This window comes from Colobus angolensis, unplaced genomic scaffold, assembly GCF_000951035.1.
Source record: "Colobus angolensis palliatus isolate OR3802 unplaced genomic scaffold, Cang.pa_1.0 Scaffold2, whole genome shotgun sequence".
In the NCBI taxonomy this organism is placed as follows: domain Eukaryota; kingdom Metazoa; phylum Chordata; class Mammalia; order Primates; family Cercopithecidae; genus Colobus; species Colobus angolensis.
In genome coordinates, this window is record NW_012115154.1 from 9,805,258 (window position 1) to 9,811,257 (window position 6,000).

The window sequence follows — 6,000 nt, forward strand, 5'->3', positions numbered from 1 at the left end:
ACTTTCAAACGCTGAAGGATTGAGCTTCATCTACACTAAAATTAGGACTAAGCAAAAATAAAATCTATCCTTAGCTATTTTGGAGGCCAAGTGTGGATTCATCCTATTGGATATTGCATGTCCTGGAATATGCATTTTCTTTTTTTTTTTTTTTCTTTTTCTCTTTTTTTGAGTCAGAGTCTCTCTCTGTCGCCAGGCTGGAGAGCAATGGCGTGACCTCGGCTCACTGCAACCTCTGCCTCCCAGATTCAAGTGATTCTCCTGCCTCAGCCTCCCGAGTACCTGGGACTACAGGCACATGCTACCATGGCCAGCTAATTTTTGTATTTCTAGTACAGACGGGGTTTCCCCATGTTGGCCAGGATGGTCTTGATCTCCTGAGCTCGGGATCTGCCTGCCTCGGCCTCCCAAAGTGCTGGGATTACAGGCGTGAGCCACCGCACCTGGTCTGCATTTTCTTCTAGAATAACCCAGTTCCTCTGATACTGAAGACTTTTCTGAAACTAAAATATGCAATGACTTTTAAGTCATTTTAGAAAACAAAAAAGTTGTCAGTTTATCTACACTAAAAACTGCAATTTAAAAAAACCAAAGGATTCTTAATGTTAATTTTTTTTCCCCATTGTAGAAAATAAGGAAAAGGCAAAGGAAGGAGGAGAAGGAGGACAGGGAGGGGGAGGGAATGAGGGAGAGGAGGAAGAGGAGAAGGAGGAGGAGGAAAAGAAGAAAGAAGAAGTAGGGGCATCCACAGTATCCTACCATCTAAAGATAACCACCATTAACATTTTGACATACTTTTTTCTGGTTATTTGTTAAAATATTTGTAATCATGTTGAATACACAGCGTAAGTGTTTTTACATACTGGCTTGTAAAAATCAGGGGCATTCTCTTCTTTGCACTGAATACTTCATCCTTCCATCTCTTATCATCTTCCTGCTTCAACATCAAAATACTTCAGCTCAAAAAGAGGCCAGACTTTGAGCACCAGCTCCAGCCTTGATCTGGAAATCCATCTCAGTTTTAAAACCTGCATATTACCTTCAAATGCATAACAGTGAAGCTCCACTTTTCATTTTACCCCCCTTTTATCCCTTAATAATTAGCACAATGGTTCTGCCAATACCTAAGCTACCGGTTGGCATCTTCTCTATCATTTAATGAATTTTCTTATCAGAGCCCTTATTAAAGTGTTGCTTTTCCTGTCATTAGCGATTTTGAAGGATTATATACAGGTTATTCTATTGTGACCTCTTACTTCCCTCATTTCTCTTTCCTTCGTCTCAATCTCCCTCCCTCCTTCTCTCCCTGCTCCCTTCATGTGTGTGTCTCTCTCTCTTTCTCTCTCTCTCTCCCCCCTCCCCCCTGCCACGGGCACACACACTTTCCTGTGTTCTACCAGCAGAACAGAAGTAAACCTGAATACTCAGTTGGGAAACTTGTGGGAAAGCAGTTGATGAGAAAAACTGAGGTGTAGGGATTAGATGAGGGCTTAAGAATTTTGCATGCTTTTGTACAAAATAGACTATAATGTAAATAGCATCCTCTAGATTTGTGCACTACACAACCTGGACAATATTCACAGTGGCCCAGTGGTGCAATCTCAAGGCTGAATCCCAATGAAGGTGAAAACAGAGCACACAGGAAGCAGAGCTTGATGCTTGCTCATTTGTATAGGGGCTGCTACAAGTGTTAGAGTGGACACATGGATGTGGTGGTCTGGTTGCCTGCAAGCAAGCTGCTGTCGCCTATTTGGGAGCATTTGACTTAGTGAGGAGGGGATCCTAGGAGAGATGATTTGCAGAGTCCATCTGTAAAGAATCAGCCGTGGTCTTCCGCTCCCTCCCCAACCTCCACACTAGCTGTGGAAGCCTGGACTAACTTCATACTCTGATATGAAAACAGTGCTGGTATTACTATGAATCGTGTCCCTCCAAAAAGATGTTGAAACCTTAAGCCTCAGTACCTGAGAATGTGACCTTATTTGGAAATATGGTCTGTGCAGATGATTAAGTTAAGATGAAGTAATTAGACTTGACCCCTAATTCAGTATGAATAGGATCTTTGTAAAAGGAGGAAATTTGGACACAGAGACACGCAAATAGGGAGAATGCTAGATGAGCATAAAGGCGACGGCCAGGTGACACATCTACAAGCCAAGGAACCCCAATGATTGCCAGTAACCACCAGCAGCTTGGGGAAAGGCATGGAACAGATTCTCCCTCACAGCCTCACGGGGAGCCAACTCTGCCAACATCTCCAGAACAGTGAGACAAAACGTTTCTGTTGTTTCAGCCAACTGCTTTGTGGTACTTTGTCACAACAGCCTCAGCAAGATCGTATATCTGTTGAGTGTGTAGAGAAGCACCGTGTGGCATCTCCTTCTCCAGCGATGCCTTTGTCATTTCAAAGAAGCTTTACCTTTTATGGAGATGGGTCCCCTAATCCCTAACGCATCAGCATAACGTTTCTCCCTTTCTTCAGCAACTTCCCGTTTACTGAACCCTTGCTAAGTCCTAGGCCTCATGCCAAGAAAGCCCTTTAATGTGTTTTGTAACTCACTCCTCACCGTGCCTCTATGCAGAAAGCATGGCTATTAGCTATCTTTGCAGATGAGAAGCTGTGCTCACAGAAGTCAGGTGACATTCCTGAGGTTCACACAGCTGGTATGGAACAAACCTAGGATTCAAAATCCAGATCTGTCTGGCTCCAAAACTCATACTCCTTTTTTTTTTTTTTTAGGCTGGGTCTTGATCTGTTGCCCAGGCTGGAGTGCAGTGGTACAATTATGGCTCACTGTGGCCTTGACCTCCCCAACTCAAGCAATCCTCCCACCTCAGCCTCCTGAGTAGCTGGGACTACAGGAGCATGCTACCATGCCTGAATCATTTTTGTTTTCAATTTTTAGTAGAGATGGAGTCTTCCTAGGTTTTCCAGGCTGGACTCAAACTCCTGGGCTCAAGTGATCCTCCTGCCTTGGCCTCCCAAAGTGCTGGGATTACAGATGTGAGTCACTGAGCCCAGCCAAAACTCATATTCTTAAGGATTATAATGTATTTTCCTTGCCACCATGTAGTTTATATTTTCAAAATCCTTAAACATCTCTAAATTTACCTTTTATTTGCTCTCTCTAGATTCTTTTCATAAATCCAAACTTCTTATTTTGTTAAAGATGTATTTTTATTGAGGGAAAACACTCCCTATGTTCACCCTATTATAATTTTACTTGACCTGAAATTGGGCAGTTTGAAGTTTTCAGTGACTGATAACATAAGCTTCCTATTTTTTGAGCATTTACTATATACCCAGCATCATACTAATCACTTTACATTAATTGTCTCTCTCAATCTCTATACCAAGTCTCATTTTTCAGACATGAGTTTAGGTAACTTGCCAAGGTCACATAGGAAGTGGGGTCGTGTCAGATTTTGACTGTAGAGCCTGCATCTTAACTGCTTTGTTTTATTGTATGTTGGTTTCTTCCTACTAAAGAGAATAAACAAGCAAAACATAAAAGCACTTAGAGCCTGGGCTCTGTTGCAGGAATGCCATCGTGTACCCTTTCACTTGCCTCCTCATCTCCCTCCAGGACCACCACAGTCATCAGCAATCTGCATCCTCCCTCTCCACACCCTCCCATTCAGTCTGTGCCCAGTAGCCATACTGAAATGAAATACACATCTGATCACAGCACTCCTAGGCTGAAAACCATTCAACAGCCTGCTGTCATACTAAGAAGAAAATCTACATGCCTTCTGAGGCCTTCAAGGCCCTATTTCTTCTGACCTTCCCTATTATTGATCCTCATCTGCCTACCTCACCTTATGCACGAATCTGACACCACCTTGGTCTAATTCCTGTTCCTCTAGCAATGCCAGCGTGTCCTGGCCTCTCAGTCTCCCCAAGTGGTCCCTCTGCTGAGCACAGTCTCCCCATCTTTCCCTAGTTCCTAATCATGCTTCAGATCTTGGCTTAAATGACACTTCTTCAAAGGCCTTCCCTGATCCCCCAAACAAAAGTAAGTCCTTCTCTCTTAGTCTTAATCTCAGACCCTGGCTTTGCAATGCACTTTTATTCTAAACTGCAATTATGTTGTTTGTCTGTTCGCTTGTTTTTGTCAGCCTTTCCCACTAAAAACTTACGTTCCATGAGGGCAGGGACTCTGTCTTTAACTCTGCAGCCCCCAAGCCTAGCACAATGCCTGGCACATACTGGCCTGTGAAATGTGTGTGGAATCAATAAATAAAAAGAAGGAGGTCAGCACCTGCGAGGAACCACACAGAAACAGACTGCTAAAGGCGAGTTCTCTGAAAAGAGGTCAGAGGGACAGAAATGAAAATGGGAATAAATTCTGCTTGTGCCTTCCACCTTTGTTCCATTTTTGTGGTTTCTAGAAACAATGAGCAAATCAACTGCCTGATATTATAACTGTGCTGCTAACCACCCCCTTTTCCTGTTCTCACAAACCCCATTGTTGACTCCTCTCTCTCTTGTCCCCAGTGAGAGGTGGCCATTCAAACCACCACCTCCCACCTGTGCTTCAAAAATGTATTTTCCTTCCCCATATCTTAGATCTCACTGCTTTCCTCATTTTGCCTCATTTCCTTACAGCAAAGAGTCTAGTGATCTTAGAGGATTATTAAAGGGGGAAAAATGTTGATGTGTGTGTGTTGCAGTTGGGGAAAAAGGGCTTGTAGGGAAAAGAGGGAAATTTAATGGAAATTGCCAAGTAACGGTTCTGCCTGTTACCTGGTTGCCAAGGTAATTGTGAATCTCCGTCTTGCTCTTGACCAGCCATGGGCAGCCGAGGACACTGGTGGTGCACGTCTCCCCAGAATCCAGAGTCCTCTCCAGGTTGTCTGTGTGATGTCTCCCCAACCCCAGCTCTCCTCTGCAGTCTCTCCCCTCCTCACGACCCTCAGGAAGAAGCAGACTCTTGGCCTGTGATCTTTGAACAGAGACAGGTGGTTGTTAGAGCCCTTGCTGTGTTTAAGTGAGAAAATATTGAGTCCAGATGTGTGGGCACTTGTGTTCAGATGAAGGACAGAGACGAAACCCTATAGACATTGGAATAGCAGAATGCAACCTCTTCAAACCTTGAGGACTGTTGACTTCACAAGAGAGAGAAAGTACCCACCCCTCAGCCTTCCCCAACTGTTTTACTACTTTAGCAGAAAACTAAAGCTAAAGCTGGATGCTTTGGCATCCAGCTCATGGAGAAAATAGAGACGTGTGGCATCCCTAGCAGCTGGAGCCCACCTGCGGCTGCAGTCTGGGAAGATCTTCTCAATTCTGTCTTCACCAAACCACAAGGAGAACTGCAGGTAATTTTTTGTTCATTTTCTCCTCCATCTTGTTACACCACCAGCTCCATCACCTTCCGCTGCCCTGACATGAACATGAAGCAAGGAAAATGGATGGGTAATGGTCTCTTTTTTCTATCTTCCAAGAGTTTTTAGTAATATTTTGCTTTCCTGTCAATGCGTATCTTCATTTAGCTATTTTACCTTCCTTCACCTGGTCTTCTAGATTTTGATAGAAAATACATTTTTCTCCAGAAATACAACTATTGCCAATACAAATTCAGTAGGGAAAATACTGGGTGTGATTTAGAACCATCTGGTGAGCCTCATTTCTCTCATAAAAATTTTATGGCTCTTGATAACATATGTATGCATCCATTATCTCATGTGACATTAGAGCCAACAATGGCCTTGTTTCACTTCCAGAATCACTGGCAAATCTTAGTTCTTTCTTCCTTCCTTTCTCCCCTCCCCATTTCCCAGTTTTCTAACTAACACGATCATTTTAAAGGAGTATCTGTGAGATTTAAACAAATACTATATTAAGATTATGTGCCTTAAAATGAAAGCAGCTTCTATCTCTACTTCATTTTGAAAACTACTTATCTACCAAGAGGAGAAGATAAGGATCCCCTGACTCTACCATTTCTCTTTTATAGAGATAAGAGTAGACAGATTTTGTGACTTCAATTGAATTTG